This window comes from Heteronotia binoei, chromosome 10 (genome assembly GCF_032191835.1).
Source record: "Heteronotia binoei isolate CCM8104 ecotype False Entrance Well chromosome 10, APGP_CSIRO_Hbin_v1, whole genome shotgun sequence".
Taxonomy (NCBI): Eukaryota; Metazoa; Chordata; class Lepidosauria; order Squamata; family Gekkonidae; genus Heteronotia; species Heteronotia binoei.
The window spans coordinates 51,316,814-51,335,460 of NC_083232.1; the positions used below are offsets into that span (position 1 = coordinate 51,316,814).

Sequence of the window (18,647 nt, forward strand, 5' to 3'; positions counted from 1 at the left end):
TCCTTCCAGTGCTGTACCATTTAGCTTAACATCTGGGTGACTACTCACATGGCTTCAAGCTTCAGCAGTCAGGTCTTTGTGCTATAGCACAAGATTGCTGAGGTACAGACCTTGATAAAGAGGAAGTTACTCATCTAGTCTCAAAGCTCAACAGATATGTTATTATGCTACAGTGGCAGAGAGAGAGAAAGTGTACTGTAAATGTAGGGCAAGGCAGCTTTCCTATCATTTATTCTCTCCAGCACTTTCTCAGAGTCCCACTAACAAAAAAGATAAAAACACAAATCCACACATTTTCATGTAGCTTCATGCTACATATTTTAGTTTATCCTGAACGCACACCAATGAATTTCACTGGGTGATTCAGAGTTGTCTTGAAAGAAAACAGAAGAAAGTCTCGCAATTCACTTTGTCATGCTGCTTATCATTTTATAAACTTTTATCATGTTTTCCCTTGGTCTTTCTCTAAAATTAAAAAGACTATTGGGATGCCTTTCCTCAAAAGGAATTATTTGGGGTGACTTTTCTGGACCTCTTCCAGCTCTTTGATAACTTTAAGATAAGGGCCAAGAAAAGTCATAGTATTCAAAAAGGAGCTGTAATAGTAAAGGGGCTGAAAACAAGTGTATGACAAGTACTAACAACCTCTAACAGGGAATTTGCTTTTGTGCCAAGAAATTAGTATTCTAAATGAAGTTGTAATAGTAAAGAGACTGAATACAAGTGTATGGCAACAACCAACAACAACCTCTAACAGTGACTCATTGCACATTGAGGAGACATTTTCCTGAGGTGAACCACATAACCTTGAAATGTCTTTTCCTGGACAATATCATCTCACATTCCATGAGTGTATATGTGACAGATTTTATTTATTACATGTTTTCTGCTTTATATTTGTTTACATAGAATCTCATTTTCATTCTATTGTGTAATCTCCCAGTTTAGATACTTCTTCACAATGTGCTTTGGTTTATCACCATGAGCAATTGTTAGCAACAGCGAACCTTTGCAAGACCCCATGTACATGTAAGGCACTTAAGGCAGCAAGGCAAAAATGCCGCTTTTTCCTTTGAGGGGAGAAGGATATCCTGAGGTTTGGGTACTCCTTCTCCCACAGTCCATGGAGGCAAGATATTAGGTCACTTTCTTGCAATCCCAGAGAAGAGGAGTACCTCCTTCTTCAGCTGTTGTAAGAAAAAGCCCCCTACTTTTCATACACATGGACATCGTGATCACCAGTATGGTTGCCAGGGTGCCTGGAGTTTTCACTCGCACACATCTGCTCTAAGAAGTGGACTTTGCCCATGGTTTCTAAGGCTTATGTGGATACTATAAGCCTCAGCTTTGCAGCAGCATTCTACATCTCTGGATGGGTGTTAGCCAGAACTACAGATGAGCTTCCAGCTGCTCCCTGCGTGCCCAATCTTGGCCGCTGCAGTGGGAGAAGCCACGCCACCATGAACTGTATAGGCAAACATTTTCCAGCCTGTTTCCACGAACCAAAGGCTAATACCACCAGAATCCATCTTGTTTTCCTGACTCCATTACAGCAAAGCAAGAAACTCACGCATCCATCAGCTGCTTCAACTAATTCATAAGGCAATCAAGCTTTTCTTAGGCGTGGATCCTGCCAGACCGCCTAAGCCTTTGTCTAACGGAACTCAAGACAAAGACTGGGCACCAAGAAGAAGACAGAAGAAGAGGAAGACCATCTTCAGCCAGAGCCAAGTTCCTTTGTGTAGACCAGGTGTTACCTTAGATAACAATTTAGCCCTCTATTGTCACCTTTTAGATAAGTGTGATAAACTCAAGCACACCTCCACCCAGTGATTTCCTCCATTCTTCTATAGACTGTCCCCTTGGAGTATCCCCATCCTGGTCCATTTCAACCTGAAAGTTCACTCAGGTATCCAGGATCCAAGTCTGTTCATTGGTCAGTCATGGGCACCCAATTAGGTGCCACCAATTAACTTGCTATTGGCTACTGCAGAAATCCAGCCCTTATGGTCACTGCAGAGCCTCTCTTTTTCTGAGGTCATGTACCAGCTGACCACCTGTCATCCACCCTTGTACCTCCCATCCCCTGAGGGTCTAAGGTAGTCTATTTAACCTCTGACCCAACTCCACTCATGTGTGCTTCTAGCAGTATCCCAATTCCGCTGTCTAGATCCATCCCCGATTCTAGCCACAGTTCAGGGTCCCATTTCCCCTATCCTCTATCGTCATCATTGGAGCCTTCTTGAAGACTACGATCGGTAATTATCACCCTGTTTGTCTATCCATGTGTTGTCTCTATATCTCTCTCTATTTTTCTTAGGACTGTATGTGTGTTTTGTGAATTACTTGTCTTGTATGTAAGCCTATATTTTTCTGGAATAAATTTTAATTGTCAAAGATTTCAGGTTTTCACGGCTGGTAACATCATTAGGGTTTGTAGAATCTTTCGGGCTCAAGTGCTGTGTTCTACTGGAGAAAGTTTTCCTTCCAGACGTTTCGTTCTCAGCTGCGGAGAACATCCTCAGTGGCGTTGCAGCTGGAGCAGGCGCTCTGACTTTCTTGGCTGCTGTGCATTGAGTGGGGCCAGGGCTGCTGGAGAGCTGCTATTTATAGGCTGGAGGGGCTGTGATGAAAGGGCAATTGATTTGTGGATGTGCCCATTGTTTGGTGGGGCTTCCTGGAAGGGTAGTGATAAGGAAACTGGCTGTTGAATGTGGCCATTGTTCTGTGTTAATTGCTGGGAGGGTTGGAAGGGATGTGAAGATAAGGAAGATGGTTGTTGACTGTGCTGATTGTTCTGTGGAATGTGCTGGTTGTTCTGTGACTTTCTGCAATTTATAGTCTGTAGGGTGTTTTGCAGAGCAGGGTACCAAGATTGCAGAAAGTCACAGAACAACCAGCACATTCCACAGAACAATCAGCACAGTCAACAACCATCTTCCTTATCTTCACACCCCTTCCAACCCTCCCAGCAATTAACACAGAACAATGGCCACATTCAACAGCCAGTTTCCTTATCACTACCCTTCCAGGAAGCCCCACCAAACAATGGGCACATCCACAAACCAATTGCCCTTTCATCACAGCCCCTCCAGCCTATAAATAGCAGCTCTCCAGCAGCTCTGGCCCCACTCAATGCACAGCAGCCAAGAAGGTCAGAGTGCCTGCTCCGGCTGCAACGCCACTGAGGATGTTCTCCGCAGCTGAGAACGAAACGTCTGGAAGGAAAACTTTCTCCAGTAGAACACGGCACTTGAGCCCGAAAGATTCTACAAACCCTAAATTTTAATTGTTTTACTTTATTAGAGTCCCTAATATTTTTAAGCATTAATTTCTGGACGTGGAATCCTGTATACACAGGTAAAAGATCCTGATTAAGCCAGGAGCCCACCTGACAATTCCCCATCCTTGTTTTGAGGGCATTTTGGCTTACACGGTTTTCCTTTCTCCTTCCCATGTTCAGGACTCAGAGTAGTTCCAATTGCCTTTTGGCCTTTTTTCTGCTGTGGAGTTCTTTCTTAAGTTATCTTTCCTTTCCACATGTGCCTTAAAATTCATAATTTATTGATTTTATTGACTATCATTGTTTTAATGTTTTATATCTTGTTTTAATTGTTTGTTAATTGCCCTGAGGCCGTAACAGGGAGGATGGGATAGAAATCAAGTAAATAAATAAAATACTTAGTGTTTTTCTTCTCAACTGCCTTTGTTGGAGACGAGAGAAAAGGGGAGGAAAAAACCCTCTCCTAATCTGTCCTTCCACCTCTGCTCTGAGTGACTAGCAACCATGTTATTTGCATCTTAACTGCCTAAATTTGAAACAGCAGGCAGGTTAGCAGATTATTTATGGGTCATCATGCCAGACAACAGAGGGCTGCAGAAACAAAAGCAGAGGTGTAAACTGGCTGCTCACAGGGCTTTTGCTTTTAGAAAAAGCCCAGCAGAAACTCACTTGCATATTGCACCACACGCCCTGACATCACCGTTGTTCTATACAGGAATTAATTTGCACATTAGGTCATACCCCCTGACACCAAGTCAGTCGGAACTGAGTTCCTGTGAGTTCTTGCTCAAAAAAAAGCCCAGGCTGCTCACAAGGAAACAAGAGGTGGGGGGGAGGGGAAGAGCATCATGCTGAAATCAAAAGCAGTTCAGCCAGCTGTAAGGAGTTCTTTGGTACCAAAAATCCCCAAACCTTCTTGCATCCCCTGCATCACGTGCCACTTCCCCTGCAGCACAAACACAAACAGATCAGGAGATGGTGAGCGTGCAGGTCAGCCCTGCTACCCCAGGCCTCTCAGCTGCCAGCAGCCTTGCACTAGGTGCCACTTCCCCCTACAGCACAAATGCAAACTGATCAAGAGGTGCTGAGTGTGAAATATACAGTGGAACAAATAATTAGACTTGGAACTAGCCTGGAGGTGACTGTTGCATGGATTACTGTGGCTAGGTCTGCAATGGCTCTCAATTGTGGTTGGTACCCTCTCCTTCCCCCCCCCCCCACTCTGATCTGTGTCTCCTCTCCCCTTGCCCATAAAGTGGCCCAGTGGTCCAGAATTTGGGGTAGAAAGAAACCCTAGGGACACCATCTGAGATCTAACAGAAGAAGAAGAAGAGAAGAGATGGATGATGTGACTCAGCTGGGTTGGAGGAAGGTGCTTGTAGCTGGGACAGAACTGCTGGCAAGGGGAGTGTTAATTTTGCTTTTCCAAAACTGCTGGGGAAAATTACCAAAGGTTGCTGTGTGAGAGAACTGCATGAGGGTTGTTATGTGAGAGAACCATGTGAGTGCTTGGAGCCTGCTGGAGAAGGGTTTCTGATTGCTTTTGTGTGTTGTTTGTGTGGTTGTTGTTGAGAAAGTAAGGCCTATTTGCCTGGGGGTGGTTGCTGGCCCTGCCTGTACTGTTGCTCTGGCTGTTGAGTCAGAGATGGGGGCCTTTAAATTGTAACACTCCTCCTTGCCAGAAGTTTGAGCCAAAGGGTGAGAGCTAAAGAGCTGCAAGACGGAGCTGTTCCGCCAGGCTTATGGCTGAGGCAGTGGGCGTCCCATTATTCCATCAGTTGGCCTCCCTTGTGGTAACATTGTGCCCTACTACAGTGCTTTCTTACAACTACTACCATCATTTAACATGGGTCTATAACTATTTACCTATATGATGTGCCTTTCCTGTCGGTGGTGCACTTTATTTACTGTTTTACTTGTTTAATTTTAATGTAGTGTTTTAACTCTGATCTGTAGGTTTTTATTGTTATTATTGTATGCTGTGATCCGCCCTGAGCCCGGGAAAGGGCAGAATATAAGCCTACTAAATAAAAAAATATGTACCTGTGACTAGTTCACAGGTTTTGTGAGTTCAAAGGGTTATATGGCTAGTTTGCATTCACAAGGCTATTCAGATCATCCAGACTTAGGTGTAACAAAGTGCACAACAATAAAACCAGCAGTCATTAAAGACGAGAAAAGGCATTCTACAGTCATTTGTAACTTGGATACTCATTTCTGATTGTTGTTAGGAACAAAATTACTTATCTCAAGGAGAAAATTACAGCATTCACATATTTCTCAAGTGCAAATCAGTTTCTAGCAAAGTATTTAGATTCCAAAAGAAGAAGATGATGATGATTTTGGATTTATATCCCGTCCTATACTCTGAATCTCAGAGCGGTCACAATCTCCTCTACCTCCCCCCCCACAACGAACACCCTGTGAGGTAGGTGGGGCTGAGGGTGCTTTTACAGTAGCTGCCCTTTCAAGGACAGCTTCTATGAAAGCTATGACTGACCCAAGGCCATCTCAGCAGGTGCAAGTGGAGGAGTGGGGAATCAAACCCAATTCTCCCTGGTAAGAGTCTGCACACTTAACCACTACACCAAAAGGTGATCTCATCCAAAGCTACAAAGCAGAGAGCTTGCTGTTGTTTTATTCCAATTAAACAGAAGACAAAATAGACAAAGTAACAATTTTCCATCTTCTCTGTAGCTCAGATTAGCTTAAACCGTTTAACTCTGCATATAAAACAAAGAATTATTTAGACTAAGTTTGGATGTAGTTACTTTGCTAGAATTATGCTGGTCATTTGTGTGAAACTTTCACTGACATATGTTTTAAAGGAAAAACAAAATCTTTAATTTGGTAAGATAAAGACAATTCTGAGATATAATTACACTTCATAAAGGGGGAGAAAATGAAGAAAGCAATCGGAGAAAAGAAAGGACAAAGTGGATGAAGTGGGAAAGGGTTGGATAAGGGGAGTTCTTTCCAAACGCGTGGCTCAGCATGCCCCTTGCATGGCCCTCTCCCACTTCAGAGGGAGCTGAGAAGAGGCCGCCTCCTTCTTTCTTTGCAAGAAAGAAGGAGGTGGCCTTTTCCCAGCTCCCTTTGAAGCAGGAGAGGGTTGGGCATGGGGTGTAATGTAATGTAATGTAATGTAAAATTTTATTTATACCCTGCCCTCCCCCGCCAGAGCAGGCTCAGGGCGGCTTACAACATTTAAAATGGTGGGTGGGCTGAGTGTTCACACTTCTCGATGATGTCACTTCTGGTGATATCATTGGGCCCCGCGTGAGTAGTCCTGTGGGGAGGGGGTTGCCTGGGGCACCAAAACCCCTAGGCTCCGGGGCTGTGTTTAAATGCACCAGAGGGGGGGGGGGAAATCTCAGCATAATTTCATATATAAAGTTTAAGAAATCAATTACTATGAAAAGTTGCTAATCATTATCAAGTGGAATAATTATGCAGTAGTTTTACAGCTACAAACAGAAACTTTGACCCAGCTTCAGCCATGTTTTAAAAAAATGGTGGTTAATCCTACAGAATCCTACAAAGACCTTTTTTTCATTAAAGAAACTATGTTTAGGCTCTTTGTTATTAGATCTCCCTAGAACAAATTCTACAAGTGCCCAACATAAGGGAAGGAGCAGTAGCTCAGTAGTAGAGCACACGGTTTGCATGCAGTCCAAGTTCAATTCCTGGCATCTCCATATAAAGACTATCAGGTAGCAGGTATTGAAAAAGACTTCTTCTACCCTGTAGAGCCTCAGCCAGAATAGACAATACTAACCTAGATGAAGAAAAAGTTTGATGGTAGAAGACAGAACCACATAAAAAGAGATTGGAAGGACACAATGCAAAACTAGATTTCACACAGGCAGTGATCTGTCATGGAACAAGGAGCTACCAAAGGGGCTATGCTCTTCCTTATCCCTTCTGCAATTTGGACTAGCACAAATTTTATTTATTTATATTTCGATTTATATCCCGCCCTTCCCACCGAAGTGGCTCAGTTAAAATAGGGGCAGACAATCCCAGTAGTCAGACTGATGGCCAAGCTGAATCATTCTGCTTCACGAATTTGTGTGAAGCATGGTTCCTGTGCAAGGACAACACGCAAAATTGTGAAGCATTCCGAATCATTTTGCTTGGCATAACAACTACTCCCTTGCTCTACCCCAAAAGCAGAAGTGTAACCAATATGAAACATAGCCCTGGGACATTTGTGGACATGGTGCAGATACCTTCAACTAGTGTTCCTTCTAGTCCCTCCTCTCAGTGAATGCCAGCAACCCAAGCAATACAAGCCCACAAAGTTGTTTCTCAGTTTGCTAAGACTGTGAGAGGGAACACAGAATTGTCAGCTGTTGGTACAGCTGTCTCCCTGAAGACACCCTTTCAATCAGAGCCACTTTTATGGCCAGAAGGGATTAGGGATACCTACAGATTAGCAGACCCACTTTTAAACCAGGGGATCATCCACCATGCCCCATATGAGAGTGAAAATACTTTTGAAAATTGAGAAGATAACTATATATATTCTTCCCGTGGATTCAAACACAATTTTGGAGAAGGAAAAAAGCAATATGAGTTAAAGTGCAAGCCTTCTTTTGATGCTTCATATAGGCACCTCTAGGTTACTTACATTGCTAAGGGTTAGGAGGGTCTGTGTTATCATGCCAATATCAATCTTCTTTTAAAATAATAGATTTGCCAGGACGAGCTGTGTGGAGATAACTATAATATCCCTTACCACAAAAAGACATTAGGGCTAAAATGTATATGAAAATAAATATAAGAGAAGACAGAAATAAGTCTTAAAAGCAATAGACTGTAATGGATTACTGATTAAACCAATGACATTCACTGGTAAGCATTAACACTGCTCACATCCCACTAGTTTAAAGTCAGCCAAAATTTCTACCCTGAGAAGTCTTGTCTTAACCTAGCACCACTTTGCCAGGTTCTAATAAAAAATACTAGATCTAAGTAGATGAAGAACTACTTTCAGGAAGTACAAGAACAAACAGCACAGCTTAAACCTTACCACAATCTTATGGAGACAATTTCCATTCTCATCCAACATTCAGCAAAACAATTTCATATTATTAAATGATCAAAGATTCCAGAGCTTTGGCTTCCCCTGAAACGGAAACAGCACAAAGCATTGCTCCCAGTGCCTGAAAACTTCGTTGATGCTATACAAGAGTGAGTCAGAGCGGGAAGTTTTCTCTACAAGACAGATCACTTGCATCTAAGTGAGGAGAGCACTGCAGAGAATACCAAAAATAAAGCAAGTGCTATAAATATAATTTCATGCAAAACAGATGGAGAAGCCAAAGAAGCTTAATTATGCTAGAAAGGAAGTAAAATTTGGCTGCCAGAATACACACAAGAGCTGCAAGGCGAAATTATTTCCCTGTAAATTTCAAAAGTATAATTGAAAATGACATACACCACATAAGATTATATAGGATTCCTTCTTCCTTCACACTAAGGCTTCAGGAAGGGAAATTAGATATTCCTCTATTGAACAGTGAAACTGGGAAACTGAAGAGAAACAATAGCCCCATAGCAGCTACTGCTGCTGAATATAAAAGCAATCCTAAACAGGTCTACTCAGAAGTCTCATTCAGATGCCTTTGTTATGAAAAAATTAAATGGCAATGTATGGCAAGAAGTGATAATCTAACCACCCACTTCTCCCTCCACCACAAAGTTTCTTTGTATACCTCATCTGGTAAACATAAGGGATAAAGGTGTGTGTGTGAGTGAGGGAGGGAGTGTTTAACAGTGTTGGATAATAGAGACAAAGTTAGAATTGGCACAGTGCAACCAAAGCTGTTAGCTGTAATTCTCCTGATCTGTAACTTTTAGTATGCCTACAGTCTTACATGCCAGGATATTCATGGGTAGTCTAAAACTAGCTTGAATTATGGGGTAAGCACACAGCATAAAGCATCCTTTAGCCCAGCTATCCCAGGTCTTCTGATAGCACAAGAAACAAAAATGAAAGTCATGGTCAAAGTCTATATATACATACACGCACAGGTCTGGTGTTGGATCATCTGAGAAAACACAAGACTAGGACTATACAGTCATTCCTTTCATTTCCAGTCTGAATTTAAACCAAGAGATAAAGATTGTGCAGGTGTAATTTATTATGATTTTTGATGATCAGATTATTTCTATTTTGAGTTTAAGAAGTAGCATAGTGTTGAAAGCATCACAAACAGAGTATGATCCAGCCACAGCTCCACCAATGTTAAATCCCACTGATTTCAACAAAAGCATTGGGGTAGATCAATCATCCTCCAAAGAGCCTCCTCCAACTTTCTCTGACCAAAGAGCTGCTTAAAATGGAAGAAGACTTCAGCCTCTAATCAGTGGAGTGGACGGATAGTGGTAGAGCAGAAGTACAAATGAACCAGAACGGAGACATACTAATGCAAGGCATGCTATGGGGAAGTTACCTTGGTTAGGTGGAATGTGCTACATTTATGGGAATAAGTAACTCAGGTAGAGTAAGTGATGGCAAGAATGGAATACGCTGGTCTGGAATAACTTTCATCCAGTTTATAAGAAAAGAAACTAGAAGTCAGTTTCACTGGAAAATTTAGAATTAATTTGTATTAACTTCAAGAAGCATAGCCAATTGTTTATTGTTTATACTTATTACTAGAAGTATAAATGGAAGATAACATACACCCCAAGATTCTGCTTCTGCTGTCTCCTGGGATAAGAAAATAAAGAATTCAACAGTTTTGGAAATTATTTTTGGTTTCTTTTTTGACAATAAGATCCATCCCCACTTGCTCTAATTTATTTCACTGAAATGAAATCAATAAATCTCAGGTATTTAATCTTAGCATGTATATTTTCTAAGGAGGTATGGCCCAACTACCCTTTGTTCTAGCAGCAAACTCTTAAACATGCTTAGTATGCTTGTTTTAATATTCGCATTCTTTGTTAATCACACTGTTCTCTTGCACCACTATTTCCTTCCTCTGAATCCTCCAGACAGTTTACGTAACAGAACGAAGTCAATATGACCCATGAAAGGAAGAAAATGCTTCTAAACTTTACATAAAAAGTCAATCGTACTTTAACCTTTGCTTAAATAATTAATCACATAAATAAGCAGTTAGCACAACACTCTTAAGAGCATTGGCTGTGCTTCTTGAAGTTAATACAAATTAATTCTAAATTAATTTTGGACTACTTTATTGCATTGGTAAGAGCACAAACCATTTGATCCACAGATATAATAAAACTTTTTCTCTTCTTCCTCCATGCATGCACACAGGCAGACAATGTGATATAAGTACATCACTGGGAACTAGAAACCTGTTTACTTGACACCTAGCCACTTTAACTGACCAGCTGGTGGCAGTGGAAATACCAGAGAGAGGCAAGTACCCTTTTCTGAGAGTCAAGTGGACTAAGAAGAATGGCACAGTGCCAGGTGGAGACAGGTCAACAGTTGAACGCCTAGACACCTCTGAGGGCCAAAATGGAACGGGGTTCTCAGGACCATTCCATTACAGTTTATGGACCTGCTCACTTTACTGAAGAGAACAAGCCCAGAATAAAATATATGTTCCCTCAAATCTTTCCAACAAATTTTCTGCTATTGAGAGAAATAATCACTTTGGTTCTGAAAATGATTCTTATCTTCTACAAGCTGACTGGAGCAAATACCAGTGTTGTCTTAAATTTACATATGTACAACACAAACTACTTATACTTGATACTATGGTAACAGCCTTCTCACTTTACTTTCACACACAGAATTTGCATTCCAATTAAACCTCTTTTCAGTGAAAGTTTCTATCTTACTTTCTCTTCAATTTTTTTGTAAGATGATTTTAAGATCATTTCTACAGAAACAATATATGTGCACAACATTTTGTTGGGATTGGTCTTGATCATGGGTTTTTCATGGGGGTTGAAGATCTACAGACAGAAATCCAACATTCCAGATCACTTCTTAAAACATGATTAGCGATCATAACTTCAGTTTTGTTTTCCTTACAAGTTTTTGCTGTTGTTAACAGGAAAATATCAGTATGTCTTTAAAAATGATTCTGCAAATCTCTATCAGGAAACTGATGGCCAAAAGGTATATTTACTGGGAACTATATTTTCTCATGGAAAGAGCTGGGAGAACAATTTTTTTTTTTTACCCAACTATATGACTTTTTTCTCTCTCATGGATCACTGCCTTGATGCGGTGAGAGGGCTTGCACAGTTCAGTGAGGCTGCAGACTATGCCGTGGAGGCCATCCAAGATGGAAAGGCCACAGCAGAAAATCCAGACAAAATGCAATCCACTGCAGAAGGAAATGGCAACCCACTCCAGTATCCTTGGCCAGGAAAACCCTATGGACAGTAACAAAAGTCTAAAAGATATGACACCAGAAGATGAGCCCCTCGGGTTGGAAGGTGTCCACTATGCTACTGGGGTAGAACAGAGAGCAAGTCAAGTAACCCCAGAAAGAATGAAGCAGCTAGGCTAAAGCCGAAAGGACGTTCAGCTGTGGATGTCTCTCATGGTGAAAGGAAAGTCCGATCCTGCAAAGAACAATACTGCATAGGAACCTGGAATTTAAGAAGAGGCTGAAGTGAACCAGTTCTATGAAGACCTGCAACACCTTCTAGAACTAACACAAAAAAATAAAAGATGCCCTTATCATCATAGGGGACTGGAATGCTAAAGTAGGCAGTTAAAAGGTAACTGAAATAATGGACATTTGGCCTTGTAGAACAAAATGAAGCCAGGCAAAGGCTAACAGAGTTTTTTCAAGAGAACACGTTGGTCACAACAAACACCCTTTCCCAACAACCTAAGAGGCGACTCTACACATAGACATCACCAGATGGACAACACCAAAATCAGATTGATTATATACTTTGCAGCCAAAGATGGAAAAGTTCCTTACAGTCAGCAAAAAACAAGACCAGGGACAGACTGTGGCTCAGATCAAGAGATACTCATTGCTAAATGAAGAAAACTGGGAAAACCATTAGGCCATTCAGGTTTGACTTTGATTACATCCCTTCAGTGGAGGTGAAAAAGAGGTTTAAGGGATTAGATTTGATAGAGTGCCTGAAGAACTATGGATGGAGGTTCATGACATTGTACAGGAGGCAGCAATCAACACCATCCCAAAGAAAATTAAATGTAAGAAAGTGACGTGGCTGTCTGAGGAAAGAAGGAAAGCAAAAAGCAAAGGTGAAAAAGAATAAGACATATAGCTATGGGAGCCATTGCTCCCCCAGCATCCAGCACCCTACCATCAAGGTGTGCAAGTTGTATTGAAAGCTTCCAGCCTACACGATGTTGTATGGTTTGTTCGACTGACTACTGCTCTCGAATCTGTTGTGATGATGTTCTGAAGTGATTCATTTTAATGTTGTTTTAGTTGTTGTTTTAATGTTGTAAGCTGCCCTGAGCCCGCTAGTGGGATAGGGCAGGGTATAAATTGAAAAATCAAATTAAATTAAAATTTAAAAAGTTTACTGTGTCACTAATTTTAAGCAAAATTCACCAAATGTTTTATATGCCCTGCAGAACTGTAGTAAGTCCCGCTCTCCAGGGTTCATATGGGGCAAATGTAAAACTAAACTCAACAACAACCACCTTTATTGGCATAACAGCACCATCAACAAGGGAGAAAACATACTATTCCAACATTTGAAACATTCCTCCCCTCTTAGAAGCATAGCACAGATATTTTGCCACAGTCTCAATAATCTCAGGGTTATAAGAGGACAATTGTCATGAGCCCTGATGAGGAGGAGCTGGAAGGGTTAACAGACCTGGAAGAGTTGCCAGCCAGTTACTCAGCTGAACAAACAGCAGCTGGCCCATCAATCACTCTCCAGGCACCAGTGTCAGCTGTTGACAATCTCCTCCGAGCTCTCTTCCTCCCATCTCAAGAGTTCAAAGCAGGCTCCGGAAAGAATTTTCAGAGTGAAGACATGAGGCACGCCGATGCTTCAGATCTCTCAGTCCTGAGTTCCAGCAGAGTCACTGCCACCCAGGGAGCAGGCTTACTGAGACTCCCATATAGCTCCCAACCAGGACCTGGTAACCTTGTGAAGCAACAAGTCTATTCTCTGGATTGCATCCACGCTCCTTTCTGATCCTGACCTGCTTGATTTTTTTGGCACCCTGACCTTGTGGCTTTTGGCCATTGACCTCTGATTCCGGTTTGTGATTCTGCATTGGTGACTTGGTTCCTGCTTGACTTCCTGGACTTTGACCTTGAACTGGCTTTGGACTCCTGCCTTGGACTTTGACCTTGGACTGGCTTTGGACTCCTGCCTGCCTGCACCCTGAGAACGTGACAACAATAGTAAAAGAGCCTTACCACCATCAGATTGTCCCTCATGATTACGAAGAAGAGGATCTAAGTAAATGGCACATATATCACAGTAAAATGTACAATGCAGGAGAACGTGTTCAGTACTTTCTGTATCCCTTGAACCACAACCACAAATATGGAATATGGAATTTTCTTAAACCTCCCATACGGCACAGCAGAAGGAAGGAAGGACACCAAAGGGAGCTAACACGAAGGCTCTGCGAAGGTTAGGGGAAGTCAAGCAAGAAAGATATGTTGCCAAGGTTCCACTAGAGGCTGTGCGGGTATATGGGTCACTAAGGGAACTAAAGCAGCTTTTTTGGAACTGTCTGGGGCAGTGATGCTCTGAATTCTTGGTGCTTGTGGGGGGCAAAGTGGATGGGCTTCTAACCCACTTGTGAGCCTCCTGATGGCACTTGGGTTTGGGGGGGGGGGTTGGCCACTGTGTGACACAGAGTGTTGGACTGGATGGGCCATTGGTCTGATCCAATATGGCTTCTCTTATGTTCTTATTTAGCCAAAGTATATTATTGGAGAAAAGGTACATTGCTATCACCCCCTACAGGAGGAATCCCTAATCTCAGAGAAGAACATCTACCAGAGGCACGGCTACACAGTTCTTGCAACTCAATATCCAAGAGTAGTTGTTTAACTAAAACAAAAGCAGCTTTTTCTGACAGGGAAAGCAGCTCATCAAAGCCTATAATAGCCATCTTCTTTTCTAAAGATGTCAGCCAAGAAGATTGACAAAACTCTGTTAAGACTACAGAAACAAGACAGCTGGTTTTAAAATGCAATTTTAACCAGAATTTAAATGTTATTAACCATGACAGAGCCGCAAGTCATGAACGTCAGATGTTTGAGAGCCTGAAGGGAGGGAGGGAGGAAAATAGATGGGGGAGGGGGAGAGGTGGAAAGAAAGCAACTTTAAATGCATTCTCCAAGCTGTCAGCTGACTTAGCTTGGAGAGGTGATTTAAAGAGGAAAATGCTTTTTTCCAAGCTGGCCAATGGGGTGATGGGAGCTTTGAGAGCCACACAATATATATGAAAGAGTCACATGTGGTGCCCGAGCCACAGTTTGGCCACCGCTGGTATAGTATTTAGAACAACATATAGTGATTGTAATATAATGTAACATATAGTGATTGTAATGAAATAGACTGCACCTCAACCCAATTAAAAGAGGGGAGAGAAACGCTGTTTGTTACCATCACACTTGAAAGGAGATGAATGGGGCATCATAAAGAAATGTCAGTTAACTTCCCATAATTAGAAATGATTCTCTTACACACTTGTCTCCTATTTTGACATATTTATTGCTTCAACAGTTGTTCCCCCCCTAACTAGATCCATATAGTGGTTGACCCAGTACACTTGGCTTGTTCCTATTTTGTCTCAGAATGTCTTCATCATGTTATATGATAATTTGCTTTTCAGCCCTGTTTATGATTGGTTTTCTTCCATTTCAATTTATCTGAAGAAGTGTGCTTGCACATGAAAACTCATACCTTGAATAAAACTTTCTTGGTCTTAAAGATGTTACTGGACTCTTAACTTTATTCTTTTGCTTCACACCAACACAGTTACCAACCTGGAGATATTTGGCATATTGTCTTAGGAAGGAGAAGTAAAAAAAATAGTAATAACTGGTATAAAGGGGATCAAATTACATATATAAAAAAGAAATATAAGAATAATTTATCAATGCTCTCTCAAGATTATACAAGAAGTCTGTCTCAGAAAAAGGAATAAGAGAATATTTGTAAGACATCCCAACCTCAAAGTTTATGCCAGGATACAGGAAAATTTTAAATCAAACAATAATAATTCAAGAAAATTCCCAAGCATAAAAAATATGAAAAAAGACAAAGCTCCGGGCTCAGATGGACTAGCAGCAAAATAAACATTTCAAAGAAGTCCTAATGATACCATTACAAAAAGTTATTGTTATGATCCTAGGCAGGGGTCATTTTGTCGAAAAATAGGTGGCAGAGTCCATTAGCATAACTCATTAGCATATGTTGCCCCCCCAGCCAATAGCAACCCAATGCAAGAAAGGAGAGCCCCAGGCGAGTGAGGCCTACTTGGGCTGGCTAAAGATCCAGCCAGCCCAAGAAGGTCTCGCTCACCTGGGGCTCTCCTGGGCTGCCCCCTGCCCAGCCAAAAGGCCAGTAAGCCAACAACTGCCCAAAATCACATAAGTGGAGAAAGGGTGACGTGGGCTTCTCTAGGGGTTAATGAAGGCTGCTGGGGGCATGGCATAGCCCCTGGTAGCTGGCTGGCTGCCCACTCTCCTAATCCATGAATGCAGCTGCAATTACTACTCAATAGACAAGGTAGGTGGGGAGGAAGAGGGGGAACCATCAGAAAGGTTCAGGAGCTGTGCTCCTATGAGCTCCTGCTGAATCTGATGCCTGATCCTAGGCCTAGTGTGGCCTACTGGAGAAGCCTACCTTTGAGTTGCTGGTGGGCCTACATCGCTTAGGATCCCTTCTATCTCTCTGATTGGGGGAAAGCAGTTTTGGAGGGAAAACTGGCTCAGATGGGGATGGAACCTGGGAGGAAAGCATAAAAGGCCCAGCCACAGACAGGATGAAGATCCTGACAGCAATGAAGATCCTGTGAATTTACGGGGAGGTATTTGTGAATTTCCTGCATTGTGCAGGAGTTGGACATGCTGAACATGAGTCAACAGTGTGATGTGGTGGCTAAAAAGGCAAATGCAATTTTGGGCTGTATCAACAGAAGTATAGTGTCCAGATCACATGAAGTGATGGTATCGCTTTACTCTGCTATGGTAAGACCTCAGCTGGAGTATTGTGTTCAGTTTTGGGCACCACATTTTAAAAAGGATATAGACAAGCTGGAAAGGGCCCAGAGGAGGGTGACGAAGATGGTGAGAGGTCTGGAGACCAAGTCCTATGAAGAAAGGTTGAAGGAGCTGGGGATGTTTAGCCTGGAGAGGATGCGGCTGAGAGGTGATATGATCACCATCTTCAAGTACTTGAAGGGCTGTCATATAGAGGAGGGTGTGGAATTTTTTTCTGTGGCCCCAGAAGGCAGGACCAGAAATAATGGGTTGAAATTAAATCAAAAGAGTTTCTGTCTCAACATTAGGAAATAGAATAATTCTTCCTCCTCTCCTTTGACCCTGGAGCACCCAGATCTCCTCAGTTGGGATACTCCGAGAAGCGGTTTCTAAACTATCAACCTTACTCAAAAAAATTAAACAGTAATAACAGTAATGACAGTAATAACAGTCAGATAATATGCAACAAGCATAACAAAGAGAACTGTGAAGCAGCAAGAAAAAATGAAATAGATATGGCAGAACAGACCCTAGTATGAGCGATACAGTGTGGTGAGCAAGATGTCCTCCTGTACTCAGAGGAGAATGACCCCTCACAGTAAGTACTAATGGTCGTTCTCCCTCTGAGTTGGAGGCCATCTTGGGTTCTCCTATAGCAGTAGATTAATGATTGGGTGGGGTATCGCTCTCTTCTAGGAACACATGTTGTAGTACTTTTCTGCCAAATGCTGCTTCTGCTGAACTGTAAGCATTTAATTTGTAGTGACGAACAAAAGTTGAAATAGAAGACCATGTTGCAGCCCTGCACACCTTGTCTACCGAAGCGTATTTGTTAAAAGCCGCATTAGTTGCCGCGCTTCTGGCTGATTGTGCTGTAATCCCTCTGGGTACTTCTAATTTCATTGCCTTATATGCTTCAGTGATGCATTGCTTAATAGCATAGCTGATGGCTGGTGTTGACAACTTCTGTCCCAACTTAGGTTGTGTAACGTTGATATACATGGCATCTGTCTTCCTAATTGGTTCAGTTCTGACTAGATACGCTTTCAGACAAAGTCTAACATCTAAGTTGTGCCACATTCGCTTCCTTGGATGTTTAGGATCTGGGCAGAATGATGGTAAATGTAGTTCCTGCGAATTGTGAAACTTAGATACAATCTTGGGCTGAAAGGTAGGATCTGTACAGAGAACCACCTTGTCCTTGTGAAGAATACAGAGTTCTTTCTTTACCGATAAGGCATTAATTTCCAAGACCCTTCTTGCCAATGTGATAGCTATCAGAAATATGGTCTTCAAACATAGCCATTTTAGAGAAATATCCTGTAACAGTACAAAAGGTGATTTTGTGAGCGCGCACAGGACAGTGTGTAACCGCCACGTTGGAAATCTGTGAGTCTGTGGGGGGCATTTGAGTGTGGCCCCCTTCAAGAACCTCTGTACATGTGTGTGACTGGAAACATCTTTTCCCTGCATCAGTCCCAATACCGACGACAAAGCTGCTACTTGTCTGCGTAAAGTGTCTGGTTTCAATCCAGAATGAAGTCCATCTTGCAAGAATTCCAAAATGTATTGAATTGATGGATTTAGTGGATCCCTTGTCTTTCTGCGGCACCACCTATGAAAGGCCTTCCAGGTAGTATTTTAAATTCTGGTGGTGGACTCCTTCCTCGAGGCCAGTAGTGTGTTAGTAACTTCTGATGAGTATCCTAATTTTCGGAATGTAGACTGTTCAATTTCCACACGGTCAATTGCAGCCATTCTGGGTATGGATGCCAAATTGGACCCTGTGTCAGCATGTCTGGAGATATCTCCAACCATAGTGGCTGGGTGGTTGACAGTTTTTGAATAGATGAGAACCATGGGCGTCGTGGCCACCATGGAGCTACTAGGATAACCCATGCCTTCTGGTGTTGCACCTGACGAAGAAATCTTGATAACACCGGAATCGGAGGGAAGGCATATAATAGACCCTGGGGCCAAGTCACTGTCAGAGCATCCACTGCTGCTGTGGCGGGGTGAAAGAACCTGGTGTAAAATCTTGGTACTTGATAATTGTTGTGAGAAGCAAACAAGTCCACGACTGGTTGGCCAAACTGTTGAGCTATCTGCTGGAATACCGATGACTTCAGTCTCCATTCTCCTGGTTGTATGGTCGTTCGGCTGAGCCAATCTGCTTGGATGTTGACAATGCCCTT

At 42.3% G+C, this 18,647-nt stretch overlaps 1 protein-coding gene across 6 annotated transcripts in view; it reads right to left on the reverse strand.

Moving 5' to 3' along the window:
• SNX13 (sorting nexin 13) overlaps positions 1–18,647 on the reverse strand; it is a 112,803-nt gene that overhangs the window by 70,497 nt on the left and 23,659 nt on the right. The window lies entirely within an intron of this gene.